The 15,102-nt window shown below is 43.2% G+C and overlaps 1 protein-coding gene across 4 annotated transcripts in view; it reads right to left on the bottom strand.

The window, feature by feature from the left end:
* The window catches only part of MPV17L (MPV17 mitochondrial inner membrane protein like), a 218,884-nt gene that overhangs the window by 42,774 nt on the left and 161,008 nt on the right, over window positions 1–15,102 (bottom strand). Inside the window, exon 1 of one of the 4 annotated variants that reach the window (XR_010613664.1) lies at window positions 13,537–13,728. The exons of the other annotated variants lie outside the window; for them this stretch is intronic. The gene's annotated coding sequence lies outside the window, so the exon portion shown is untranslated. Of the gene's footprint in view, window positions 1–13,536; window positions 13,729–15,102 lie in introns of those variants that run through there. 4 annotated transcript variants of the gene reach the window in all.

Below are 15,102 nucleotides of genomic sequence, written 5' to 3'. Positions count from 1 at the left end.
AACCAGGTTTGTAAATGACTCAGTCTGAGGAAAGCTCTTGGGAATGCTTTCTTGGCTATCTTGCAATCCAGACCCGAGAAGAGAAGGGGGAGGATGAATTAGTATTACTGTTTCTACACTGCACAGGAGAAAAGAAACTTATCTGCTGAGGTAGTGGAAAGCACAACCATAAGGCCAATTCTGCTAACAAAGCAGCAGGTACATTTCATTTCATTATATCCTGCCTTCAACAACATAAAAGGAGAGCTTCAGTTTTAAGACCCTGAATGTCCTGAAATGACATGCTTGGACTGCATGCTGAACATTTAGCATCTATACACACGCCTGGCACTCTAGGAGGCTTCTGCTCTGCCTTTCCCTTTGCAGGACTAGCTAAGGCTGCAGTCATAAAGAGTATTAGAATCTTCAGAACAAAGACATTTCATCTTAGTAATCCCAAAGACAACAAGCAAACACCAGCAACATCAGTCACCCTAGAGCACGGAACACAGCCTCATGAAACAAAACTTTTCCAGTCTTTTGCTAAAGACTTTCAGCAGAAGGAAAAGGTAAGCCTAGATTTTGTTATTTGACGTTTTCTTTTTCCCTTTTCAAGTTTGCATTCCTTTGAAGAAATATAAGCCAAACACCCATTTACTTAGGTTTGCTATATGTGCATTCCCCTGTAGGGGCTACATTCCCGACTGATTACTACTTGTGTTAGTTTTATTAGAGAACATGGGGCCTTGTACCTTGCGGCAGTTTACACAGCTCACAGTTTATAAAGAACTGAAACCTCTCCTCCCATTTCCTGGTTCACAGAGTCCAAATTCGCTTATTTCAGAATCTCTTTGGATATCCTAAGCCTGTTATTAATGGCTAAGGCTACAAACCAAAAATATCTCATAATTCTCAGGAAGGATCTTGAGGTTAGACTCAAAACTAATGCACCATATAGATTATTGTTGTTTTGTCTAATATTTTGTATTAGCAACTGGTTATATTTAGAAATAACTAAAATGGGTTAAACCAAATATCGTTCTTTGCCCACCTTCCATTACCATCCAAACAGGATCTTGTTTCATATCCAAAAATATCCCTCCTGAAGTTTTACCCATTTCAGAAAGACGAGTGTTTCTTCTGTTAACTACCCAAGTACCATCACAATTTCTAGCTGTATATTAATTTTTTGTAACAAAAGATGATGCTTAATTTATGAGATGGAAAGCAGAAAGAGAAGAAATATTTTATTTACACCAAGAGAACTACAACTGAAAATAAAACATCAAGAAAACTGGAACTACAAATGAAGCTTAAAATACACAAAGCATTAAAAGCTTACAAGAAGAAAAATAACAAATCAGTAGTCATTGCCCTTAAGATGATTCTGTACCTGGGGCTGCACTCAGCCCCAGATGGGACAGCATCCAGTCGTGACTCACGGGTGAGCAAGCAGCAGTGAGACCCTGGCAGCTTTCCACATCTCCAGAGGCCAGGACTTGGATGTCCTCTGCTCCCCTCCAGCTCAGCCCATAGGACTGCTACTAGGTCATGCCTACAGGTGAATTGCAGAGTCCTGCTAATAACAGTTTTGTGCTTCAGCAGGGAGCCTGGTTAGGAACCTGTCAGGTCTGCACTCCACAGCAGCAGCTAGGCCAAGGCAACCAGTTGCTGAACAGAGCACTCCCTGCATCCGCTTGTAGTATTGCCCCCCCTCTGCCAGATGCCAGTGCTGACTTCCTGCTGAGTGGCAGTGGGTTACCTCTGCCCCTTAGGTGTCATCATCCTGGAGAAGCAGTGAGACAGAAGCTAGATATATTCTAAGTGGAATTGCTTTTGCTAACACATACATCCCTAAAATCAGGTGTCCAGTTTGACAAAGCAGTATTATAGATGGTTCCAGTTCTTTCACACCAACCATATAATGAATCCATCCCTTTCTACTATTTGGGGTCTACTTGTGTCTTCCAGATCTGAAGCGCTAAAATTAGGTGTCCAGCTTGTCAAAGCAGTATTATAGATGGTCCCAGTTCTTTCACACCAACCATATAATGAATCCATCCCTTTCTACTATTTGGGGTCACTTGTGTTTTCCAGATCTGAAGCCTCACAGATTTTGACATGCCTGAAGTTACCTTTACTTAGGCAAGGGTTTCCTCCTTCCTGTTGACCCACCCATCATAAGTAGACTTACTCTTACCTGTATTCCCTTTGCTAAAAGCTGCTTGCAAGCTGACCCATACTAGATATGTAATAGGTGAGAAACATGGTATACCCTTGAAATTGTTGCACACTTGCTAAGAGCACGATGAGACAGTGAGTACATACCACTACAAGGTTTTGGGCAAAGCAATCTCCTTCAGCATATTACCTATATACCTCTATGCAAATCCTAATAGCACATAGTCATGTCAAGCAAACCAACCTCTCTGAGCTTTTATTTTTCCACTGAAATAACCTCAAATCAAAATTAGTCCCTAGATAGCACTGTCAGTGGTACACTTACACATACACATGTTAGATAATCAAATAAAACCTCTATGGGAGTCTGTACTAACAGGCTATGATGACTGGCCTTTTATTGCCAAATCCTATAGCCTAATGCTTCTGAAATCTTAACTTCTCCCTTTGGATCCCCTGAATTACTGACTGCTGCTTCCTGTACCTCAGGGTTTGTTTTGGCACAGAAAGCACAGGGATAACTGGGTTTAATAGAAAAAGACAAATGCATAAGCATTGAGTCAGGATCTCCACAGACATCTAAAGAGGAACCTAGAAGAGGAGGGCCCAACCCCATCTGCTCATAAGGAAGCTCTACCCACAGAAGACAATATCTTTCTGATCATGAGGAAGCTCTACCCACAGAAGACAAAAGCACTGAGCAGGTCACAAATGCAATACTTTACTTACAGGGAAAACCTATGAAAAGCAGACCAGTGAAATGCACCCAGTGAAAAAGAGCAAACTTGAAATACCTTTGTTTTTGTTCCCAGAGTGACACTACTGTCTGTAAACTCAAAGGAGCATCACAAGCTAAGACAACATTCAAACCCAATGCTAAGACCAGGATTCTGCTGCCTATGCATGGTATTCCTAGTGTCATTTACCCCATACAGTGAGCCACTGTGCCTCTTACTACCATACTGAAAGAGTGTTGGTCTCAAGTCCTGCATCGCAACCTCCATCCCTCCTGTGCACACCTCTCAGACACCTAAGGGCATTTCAAACACAACCATCTCTCATTAACCCAAGAACATAATCCTTTTCCTCCCCCCTCTCCCCAAAGACAAGCACCATCTTCTCCAAAGCTCCAGAGGCTCTGGCAAACAAAGGCGGAGGGAATTAGCTAATGACAGAACTAAACAAAGTGTTTTGAAGTGAAGAGTACCTGTTCATAGGCATAAGGAATTCCTGGCTATTAAGGTGTTTCTGAGGTTAGGAATGAGCTCAGGAACAAACTAGAACTCCAGACTCCAGAAGCAATACTGGTTCATGAGCTTGGGTCTGTGCCTAAAGTCAGATTTTGGTGACTTTCATGTATTATAGTGCTCAACTCTGCAAATTTTACAAATCCGTACACTTTTATATACAAATATCCTCTAACCAGTTTTCAGGATACAGCAAATGTAAGTTGTTTCTTGACTTAGGAAAAGGTTAAATAACTAAAAGAAGCAGCAAGACCAGCATTCCTAACAGTCTGAAAACCTCATACTTCAAACAACAGAAGTATTGTCACTGATTGCTATGATGTTAGAGTTGTGTGACTTGGCAGGAATAATATGCAGTTTCCAGGACTCACTCTTAAGTGCTGCAAGAGAAGTACTATGGACTGCAATTCTTTCTTTTGCAACTGAAAACAGAAGAAGCAAAACAATGAGAAGCAGAACAAAATAGATACAGGCCCCCAAATTACAGGAGGTCACAAGCAAGTCAAGAATTTACCTGTTTAATGATTAAAACAAATAAAAATCAGGGAAGTAGCAACAAAATCCTGAAGATCAACTGTGGTTCCAGACCTGGAACTTAAGGCTGGAATTTGAAAGACATACAGATGTTCTCTCCAGCACACGAAATAGCTTTCCTTGGGAAGATTCTGATACTGAATTTAGCAAATTTCATTATTGGAATCGCCCAGAAACCTGTGGTAAACTTCATCCCCTTGTGCTATATCTGGCTTTGGAATCTTCTTTATTGATACAGAATTTGTTATGCGCTTTTGGAAAGCAATTCTGCAGTCTAGTGGTGTACACAGTTAGCTCCTTCATACCCTTCTGAACTGGCTACTTCTGCACTGGAACCTGGACCTGCAAGGCCAACCTGACCCAGGTGCTCCCTTTCAATTCAATGGGTTAGATTTCTTCTGAAGAGGAAAGAGCAATGTCGTGGTTTAACCCCAGCAGCAACCGCATCCCACAAAGCCACTCACTCTCTCAGATCTATCCCAGCTGATACCAGGACAAGCAGAAACCTTAATGTGCATTACCAGCAGTGATATACATAAAATGCTATAGCTTAACAGTATTACAACATATCGAGTTTGGCTTTTCCCCCCATTGTCATTTTGACAGGCTGCCTTTCACAATTTCAATCTGTAGCCCATGGGCTTTTCTATTACATTGAGAAGTTTGTCATATTTTATCACCAGGTTTGCTTGCAAGAAACAATATGAAGAATCCAGAAACCTGGGAATAGATTCCTATATGTCTTGATATATTTTGTTCTTCTTATAGACGGATTGGGCCTCAGAAAAAGAAAAATTAAGATTTGTTGTTTCTAACCACATCTCAGACTCTCAAGCCCTTCCTCTATGCTTTGAAACTCAGTGCAATCTTATCTACGTTGGCTCCTTCCATAGGGATACCCATCTCTCCTACAGACCAAACACATGGCAGAGATTTGCATTCTTGCAGAGTACCTATGGTTAACTTTGAAACTATACATTCAGTCTAATAAGGAAAAAAAGAAACTGGGTGCTTACACTGCTGTGATAAGCATGACTGAATGCACAACTGCAGGCAAACAGTAAGCACGTTGTTTATTTCCCACAACAGGTTTCATCCACTGAGACATGTCTTGAAATTGGAGAATAAGCAAAAAAACACTTAATAAGGAAGAAAGGAAGAGAAGGAAGATGAAAACAACCCTCCTTCACAATCCTCTTTGCCACTCTGCAGCCTGCTGCTGTTTAATCTTGCCTTGAGGTCTCATTAATAGACACTACATGGAAGTACACTGTATGCGGTATAAACACTCGTCCACATACATAGAGTTCTGGTGGAAGAACAGGATTAGTTCCTGAGTTGGCTCGCTCAGTGGTGGAATCATCCAGCACTACTCAGTGCTCCAGACCTTCCAACAGGCTTTTCCTGACAATTCTTTATTTGGTCTTAAACGGATTAAATTCACCTACAGTGTTTTAGAAGATCAGGCAAAGGTATTACCATCATCTCCTGAAATGACTCTGGAAATGTGAAACACCTACTCCCATTCTGCACACCTTTGCTAGTCCTGGGGTTTACACAACATAGCAGAAATTGGGCTGTATGAAATACATTTAGTGGTAGTGAGGGGAATTGTTTTCTGCCTGGTCCTTGTCAGATAGTGTTTACTGGCTGGTATTTCTCTGTCATACCCAACCCTTGGTTACATTAGCCATCAAATCAAATTCTGCAGCTTGGTGGGAAAGCCACCCTGAATTAGCTTCCTGAACCTTTTCTGGATTTCAGGTTCTCTATTACACTAAAATAAACACAGCTATTTTGGGAAAAAGACAAGCTGCTTTATACTTGGCACAATCGTGTGAGGCTATCATCAATGCTAGACAAACCCAAAGAGACAAATAAGCAATCTAGCAAAGCAGAGGGTTACATTCTTGATTACAAAATAGGAAATAAAATTATCAAAACCAGAACAACAAGTAAGACATAGAACATATTTGAAACAGCTCAATTCTACAGCTGTCTCAAGACTTGTCTGAGTCATGTCACATGAGAAGATATGGGAGCAGATGTAACATAGTTGTACCAAATCCTGAGTTTTGACTTTCAGAAATAACCTTGTCCGATTGTGGAAGCAGAGAGTTAGCTCTGCTGAAGCTACCATTCTCTTCACTTCATGCAATATCTATTTCTTCCCCCTCATTTTTGTTCCCAGCTTGAATGACATTAACCTTTGCCTACGTGATTTTCTGACTTTGTACAGTCTTTGTATGTTCTTTTAGCTTAAGTGATCTTCAAGATTTACAACATTCGTCAAGGCTCATCCATGACTAAGACACATCTCATAAGCAATGCTACTAACTATACCTACCCTTTAACTGAACAAATTTCAGTATGTCATTATATCCTCAGAGAGGCCTATACAACATTAATCATGCAGATAATACACCCAGTTGTCAATGTGTGTTTCCTCCCTAACTTTTAAGAGAAGTAGCCTTCAACTAAGGTGTGCACAGTTTTGGAATGGTTGGGGTTAGAAGGGACTCCTGGAGTCCCTGCTCAGAGAGGGCCATCTTTTCTTCTCTGGAGGGAGAAGAGAAACATCTCCATCTTTGGAGTTTTCAAAACTCTGTGGTGGCTGTTGTGATCTAATGACAGCAATAGCCCTGCTCCACAGAAGAGGCTGGGCCAGAGATAATTCCCATCCATATCTTTAATCTCATAAACATGAATATGCTTCATTCAACTAAAAGACTGGTGAAAAAGTACCCCCATCCAGCAAGTCAAAGACCACTTCGGTCATTGTGCCTTATTCCACCCTATTTTACTTGCACACTGCAGTTCTACATCCACTACTGGCAAGCAAACAACTGCCTACAAACTGAACATTTCTGGTGCTGTCTTACAAGAACGTATACAGCTATGTATTTTTTAGTGCTATGGTGGCTTGGTTCCTTAACAACTCGAGCTGAACCTTGTCTTCCTTTCATGAAATATTTATAGCTTTTTGGTAATTCCAAATTCCATGCTAAGCGCAAGGTCCTACACCTGGTCGGACCAATCCCAGGCACAGCTACAGGTTGGGCAGAGAAGAGATTAAAAGCAGTCCTGCAGAGAAGGACTTGGGGCTGTTGGTTGATGAGAAACTTAACATGAGCCAGCTTCAGCGTGCACCCACAGCCCAGAAAGCCAACCGTATCCTGGGCTGCATCAAAAGGAGTGTGACCAGCAGGCTGCATCGAAGGAGGTGATCCTGCCCCTCTACTCTGCTCTCGTGAGATCTCACTTGGATTGGGTACAGTTCTGGTTTCCCCAAAATAAAAAGGATATGGAACTGTTGGAACAAGTCCAGAGGAGGGCCATGAGGATGATCAGGAGACTGGAGCACCTCCCATATGAGGATGGGCTGAGAAAGTTGGGGCTGTTCAGCCTGGAGAAGAGAAGGCTGCGTGGAGACCTCATAGCAGCCTTACAGTACCTGAAGGGGGGGTACAGGGTTGCTGGTGATGGACTATTCATTAGGGACTGTAGTGACAGGACAAGGGGTAACTGGTTCAAACTTAAACAGGGAAAGTTTAGATTGGCTGTAAGGAAGAAGTTCTTTACTGTAAGGGTGGTGAAGCACTGGAATGTCTTGCCCAGGGAAATTGTGAATGCTTCATCCCCGGCGGTGTTCACGGCCAGGTTGGACAGAGCCTTGAGTGACATGGTTTAGTGTGAGATGTCCCTGCCCATGGCAGGAGAGTTGGAACTAGATGATCTTAAGGTCCTTTCCAACCCTAACTATTCTATGATTCTGGGATTCCAAAAAGCCCCTACGCCCATTCATCTAAAAGCCATAACTGATGATTGCATAATAAGAGCTTGTTGCAGTGAACAAAGATAACAGTAGCTAGGTCAAGAACTGCATGAACAAATTAAAATAAGAAAAGCAAATAAAGCCACTCAGAATTCAACAATACACAGACACAATATTTAAGTGTATTATTCCCTACTAACATTTAGGCGCATTATCCTGTACTACACCATTCCTCACAATATATCTTATATTGAATGAACAGAAGACAGTATATTCCAGTCACCTAAAATAGCATTATCAACCTTTATTAGATGTTGGGGACAGTTCTGCTATGTTTAATTAGCATCTAAAAAAAAGCTTCTATTTGAAAGCAACAGAAATAAATTTGGATCTGTCACTGAAAGCTACAACAACACATTGCTTTTCCCCTACTCACAGGTTAAGTCTGTTCTTGGAATAGTCACTTCCCTCCTTCTCTTAGCACTCCCCACAACAGCAGGCAGTTCCTTAGTTCCAGCAGAGCACAGCCATCGCTGGAGCTTTGAACATTTGGGCCCTTAGGCTAACCCTGTGCAAGGTTATCACACAGGTCTATCAGACAAACTTTAACTAGGATTTCACTGTGCTTCCATTTGATGATGAAAATTTGGTTTCATAAGCATATATATGTAGATTGCAGAAGAACATGTATCTTTGGTACCAGTTGCACCAGTTAGTAGAAGAGTACACCTAAAGTAGTTTTAAAATAGTTGTAATTCCTATCCCCTTAACTATCTGGCTGAACAGGTTCAATACAGCAGTTTTATACTGAATGAGCAAGAGACAGGAAGAATAACCAATAATTTGATCTATTATCTTGTAACCATTTAAAAAAATCATTACATACTAAGAAAATAGCTGGTTTCTTGTTGGTACATACCAGCTTCCACCTTTGATAGTCCAAAAGCACTGGATGCACACTACTGGATGGATTTTAAAGTTATATTGGCAAAATGTGATCTAGCTACCGGCTGTAACATGAGAAATACATGCTAGAAGACTCATCATTTCTTTAGTGGAGGTGGAACAGGACTGATGGAAGAAACTCTTTAACAGTCCATGAAGAGAGATCGTGTAAAGAGGTGGATCACTGTTCTGATAAAGAAAAGAACATTCCTTCTTGCTCAATGAAAATTAGGCTCAATATATGCCACTAATCTTCCCGCATGCCCTGGAGACCTATGAGCCTGTGCACGTTGTTCTCTGATGGTTTTGATCGCAACTAATTCATCTTAATGAGAGGGAGTGCTGAATTCAGGGGCTTTATCTCACTGCACTGCAATTTGTTTTCACTGGCAATTGGTTGACTTTTCCTTTATGACATGCAGGTTATGAACGTCTGATTTATTCTGACGACAAAATCACAATGATTGATACATCTATGTTTAAATCATTACATCTTAAAAATTGCACTTCAAGGTCCCACTTAGGTACCAAGCCAACAGTGATTTATGTAAGGGTTTAGTGTGCTCTCAATTATTAATTTGGTTGCTTTTGAAGCTTTTTCAACCGGCCACCACCCTCAGTTCCTACTTGGACACTCTTGCAATCCTCCATTTGCTATTCTCTGCGGACCTTGGTATCCAGATCACTGCCTTATTTTTTTTCTTGCTCAACAACAGCAGTAAAGAGCCTGTGGCAAAGGAATCTGGCAGAAAAACAAGTCACCACTAACCAGCTCACTAAAGCACGTACCAGCTGGAAGAAGTGAATGAATACTAAGTAGCCTTGATTAAGAATACTATGCAGCCTTGAATCCATTAATCAAATAGCAAAATTCTACTTCAACTAAAAAACCTGAAAGAAATACAGAAATGAAAAAGTAATTCACTATTCTGATGAGAACAAAAGGCACCCATTCCTTTAAGCTCCTAAATTTAAGTGCTGTGTCAAAAACACATTTGTGAGTGTTTAAAGCTAAAAAGACCTGGAAGCAGTCTAAGTTAGAATTGGTTAGGTTTTGGTTTGGTTTTATTAATAGAAGAGCATAGAGGGGAAAGACAGAAGTAACATCTTGCTGCAGGCCCTGAACTGCATTTGCACAGGCAATATACTACCTGGGTAATTACTGTGAGCGACTGGATTTATTTTGAAACATTAATTCCATCACAGATTCTTTCTACCAAAGAATACGGTACTATTTATATTTAAATTTCCTCTTCAAATCAGATAAAAACATTTAAATGCTCTGGTAGCAATCGTGGCAATTCTGGTGACATTTCCTATCGAGAGTATTATAAGCGTCTATCTTTTTATTTATGCAGGAAAATGAGGGATGTCTAAACATGAGGTACTTTTAAAAGACAAACTTCTTTCATTAGTTTGTAAAGCAGGCAGGACTTGTCAGAACCCTGTAGTAGTGGGTATGACTGGCAAGCAGACTTCTGGATAGGAGCACATATACAGGGGGGCTCCCTGTTCCATTTCAGATAGCCTTTCATCAAGTGGCGCACTTCCAATTGCACACGTCTTTAAGCAAAATCTTCCCAAGGGCTTGCAAGGCAACAGGGACAGTTTCTGACTTTTCATGAATTCCAGCCAGATTCTTCTAGCCTAAATCAGAAGGCTCAGGCAATTATTTGACTGCAAAACAACCTTGAGTACATGAACATAATTGGCACCATCTCTGCTCTGCCAGTGATACCCTGTAAACCACCATTACCAAGTCCTAGATGCTTTCCTTGGCAGTCCAGGTCCTTCCACACCCACACAGCAGTGGAACACAACCTTTCAGCTTGAGGCTTTGTTACTCAGCCCCACTATACAGAATTGTAAAGATGCAAAAGTGGAACTAAGACTGTAAAGATAGACTGTGGTTCATAAATCTTCTCTTTCCCAGCACATGCAAGTCTCATTTCAAGCATGGCACTTACTGAACTGCAAAAAAAGACTTCATACTGTAACACCAGCCGCTTCTTTTAATTAGCTATAGACTTAGTTCTTCTGAGATGTAAGCAGAGCAAAGTAAGCCCCCTGCTTCCCCAGGGTGGCGGGAGAGAATCAACCAAAATCTAGTTTGATTTTCCAAGGCTGCTGTGCAACGGATATTAGTTACTGCTAATTTACCTTTTACTTTCCTCCATCTCCTAGATAATTTGAACACTCAGCACTGGGTTTCATGTTTACTTATCAAAATCTGTTAGTGATCTCAACTAGCCCATACTGAGCACTCTCAGAGTACCCAGCACAGGTCACAGCATTGCCATAAGACAGAAACACGGACTGAGACCCAGAAGTACCAGCACTGTTGGAACTTGAGTGCATTCAGGTTGAACAATGGCCTACCAGTAATTTTCTGTACAACTCTCTGCCACTGCTTTCTCTTGGAAAGGGATGATGAAATTCGAGAACTACTCGGGCCCTAGTTTCAAAAACAAGAGTTTCTCAATACATCAGCATAATGAACTTCAACTATTCCCTTGCTGGTCAACTTACAACAATGAACAGAAACGAGAATCCAAGTTCAAAACCTCAGAGTTACTTTGCTATTACTTCCTTAAGGACACATGAAGGCAGAAGCACGTTATTATTGCATTACAGATGTGTTCTTAAAAGCCATGAATTACTTGCATTTTAAGCTGCAGAGCTTGAACAGAATCATATTAGAAGAACTTTACTAACTATAAAGCTTAGAATGGAAGAGTTGTGAAAATTCATAAACTTACCTAGGCATACTGTCCAGAAGTGATGCAATGCACAAAGAATAAAACCCCCTGAAGTTATTTTTTCTGTTCTAGTCCATTGTCGATTCACCTAATGTTCAGAAGATCTTCCTGCTGCTCTTCCACAAATTATTCAAAAAGGCAAATGAGGGCACCCACCACGTTGGGAAAGCACTCTACTAGATTAGTCAGCTTCACTGGATTAATTTTCATCATTAACAAACACATGTGGTCCATCTGTGATTTAGGCAGATCTCATTTATAGCACACATTTCTAGATAGGTTTGCTTGCTTTTTAAATGCAGATCGCTCATAGGAAGATTTCTGAAATGTTATACATAGAGGACTCCTCACCGCCTCATCACCCCTCACAATATCTCTTGCCAGTGCTTTTTACGGTGCAAGATAAAAAAACCAAGAGCTTGGGTACACTTCTTGCACTGCACTTGCTCATATTTCCCATAAATGCTAATGAAATTGTTCCCTTGTTTCTCTGGCACTGCAGCAGAAAGTTTTGAGTCCAAATGTTTGGGGTTTTTCCATGAAAATTACAATTTACTTTCCACAGAAATGCCCTCTATCTCTTTTAAGAGGAGAGACAAATAAGTGACCAAGTAAAGACCTAAGGAGAAATGCACAACTTCAAACTGACCATGGACTGTCTCATAAAACTAAACTACATTTACCCACCTCTAGTACACTGTCTAATACACTGTCATATAAAACAGGCCAAATGCTTGTGTGTTACTATGTACTTTTCCCACTATTTTCCATTCCTTCTTTTATTCTACATTTTATGCACATTTTGACAAAGCTGCTCTTTTCCAGAAAGATTTCTGTTGACAGGAGGCTGTGCTTACGGTTCAAGTATCAGAACACATTGTGGGAGCTACTTTCCAGCCCTGCTGTACTATTCCACGACTGGACTCTGTATCTGTAAGGTAACGCCTCCTGCACAAAGGGACTATGCATCAACATTTCTTCACGATCTACACTCTGCATTGAGCTCTTACTCACAAATGTTTCTCACTGCTCTCATGTGACATAACCCTGCACATGCATTTCTGTTACTTCAGTTTCTCCCTCTTTTCCCCTTCACAGCAATACTGGCTTGGCTTCAACTGCTCCGGACTGCTGGCTGCAGAGGGAACTGGGACAAGCTGCTTTTAAACAGCGGCAGATCGCATTTTAAACCCTTTGCACAGAATACAAATCCTTGAATGTTTTCCAGGAATCTGAAGCGTGTTGACTTCTGTACTCAGACTAACACACACAACTGGGCCTGAAATGCAGTTAATTCTGTTACCCATTTGTGATAGAATCATCAAAACACTCTCGCCCCGTCTACTCTTACCAATGTAACAACTGGGTTTCTCTGTGTGGGAGTGGTAGGGTTGGGGGGGAGAGTTTATTTTTTAAATTATTATAGTTTTTTTTTAATTAGTTCCTTGGGCTAGCAGCCAAGATTTCAGAGAGTTCCCATTACACAGATGACAAATAATCAAGGTGCCCCTCAGTTTCTCCCACTGAGCTAAGAGCTGCAGGAGAGCCAGATCTCCATTAGCAAGTGAATAACAACTGTTCAACCCACCTGCAAGAAGTTTACCCATGACTTTATAAATTGATATTAAATATTTTAGGGCTGATCATGCTGACATCACTTAAGTTCTACGTAGCCATGAATATATGGCCAATATACAGCAAAAGTTGGCTTGCAGAGCTAGTCATCCTGAAAGGAGACAACTCTTTTACAGACTACATCACGCTGAACTTGCCCATCTTGCCTGTACTTCCCTGCCCACTGCCACATCCATTTCCCAATAAACTGTCCTTTTATACGTTCTAATAAACCCTACAAGACCCTAAAACGTTAATGAAAAATTGGACAGACACCCTTCAATCAACACGTTTAAGCGTTCACTTAGCTCTTCTCCTCCCAGACCCATCCTTTTAGGGATAGATGGCCCGCAGATACCGATGTCCAGCAGAGCAACCTGGAACACAGCCCAGCCCCCCGCTGGCAGCCGCCTGGAACGCTCCGGCGCACCCACAGCGGGTCCGCGCGTCCAAGCGGAGGGCGGCCGCCGGAGCCCTACCCCGCGCCGCCCGCCCCGCGCACCTGCTTGGCCTCGTCCGCCGCCAGCCCGGAGTGCGCTGGACGTGCTCTTGCCCACGCCGCCCTTCCCCGAGAGCACCAGCACCGTGCGCTCCACCGCCCGCAGCCGCGACCGCAGCTCCGCGGCGGCAGCCACACGGCTCAGCGACGCGCAGACACCAGCTCAAACCCCGCCCCTGGCCAAGCCCCCGTGAACTCCGCCAGCACAAACTTCTCCCCTTGCCCGAACCACGACCCCCCTCCCACCCGCTCCCGCAGCCTCCGCTTACTGCACAGGCCCCGCCCGCTTACTGCACAGGCGGCCCCTCTACACACAGGCCCCGCCCCCTGCGCAGGCCCCGCCCGCTTACTGCACAGGCGGCCCCTCTACACACAAGGCCCACCCCTCCCGCCCAGCTCCGGGGCGGCGCCAGCAGCGCAGAGCCCCTGATTGGGGCAGGCCTGGCAGGCGGCGGCCCTGCCCGCCTGGGCGCTGCTGCTCCCTGGGCAGTCTGCAACGGACAAGGAGGCTAGAGCATGAGTGCTGCTGGTCACACCGACCGACCGACCGACCGACCGACCGATCCCCTCACCCTCCGGCTGCGGCCCACCCGCTGCATCCGCCATAGCGCCCACAACGCGTCACTTCCACCCGGCGCCAGAGAAGCGGGGCTCCAAAAGGGCGCCTTGTACCGCGCGCGCATGCGCAGGCGATACGCGCTGCCGGCAGGGCGCGCTGTGGCCGGGTGTCGGCCCTGTGAGAGGCCGGACTCGGGGGCGCCGCTGAGCCGCTTCCCAAATGCCCCTTCGCTGAACCCGCCTTTGCTGCGGTCCTGGGGCGCGCAAAGGGGATTCAGTTCAAGGCAGCAGTGCCCATAAGTATTTATAAAGCTGTTCCTTGCTCTCAGATAAGACTGTCTTGCAGAAAACAGAGATGGACATCATCTGCAGCAGCTTTTCTAGAAAGGAAGTGTTTTCAGGCTCTGAAGAGTCACGAGAGAAACACATCGCACTGACTCTAAAGCCAGGGCAAAGCTGGCTTACCGTGACTGGGTTGAGATTTCATTAGTGACTAGAAAGGATTTCATTCCTGACAAGAAACAGAACTGCCGAGCAGCTGTATAGAGCCACAGCTGTTTTGCTCTGGCACCATCTCTTTCTAGAGACATCTCTCTGTTAAAGGCATGCATACCCTCCTCTTAGATGAGAACTTGGACAAAACAGAGCACGCCCAAGGCCCAAACTGCCTGTTCCGTTGTTATTTTGACTAGGTTTAGCAAAAACGCATTAATGACATTGTAATCTATTTTGTTCTCCTGCATGATGGTGCACTCTGAAGTTGCTGGTCCTGCAGTGCCTGAAAGTGTGATAGAGTGTAAACTGGAGAAGAAATGTAACAGAACTCTTGAGGCTTATTCTTGTTCCTCAGTAGTTAAAAGTGGAGCAAGACAGTATGCAGCGAGTTAAGCATCTTCCTGGGTATAGTTATGGGTTCCTCTGTTATTTTGAAAATATTTTAGAAAATCCAGGCCAAATTAAATGATGTCATAGTTTTACTTTTAATAAAGCTGCTTTAGATGGAATGGGTTG

This window comes from Lathamus discolor, chromosome 6 (genome assembly GCF_037157495.1).
Source record: "Lathamus discolor isolate bLatDis1 chromosome 6, bLatDis1.hap1, whole genome shotgun sequence".
Lineage (NCBI taxonomy): Eukaryota > Metazoa > Chordata > Aves > Psittaciformes > Psittacidae > Lathamus > Lathamus discolor.
The sequence above is the reverse complement of the archived record's forward strand: the minus strand, read 5'-3'. Positions and strand labels throughout refer to the sequence as shown.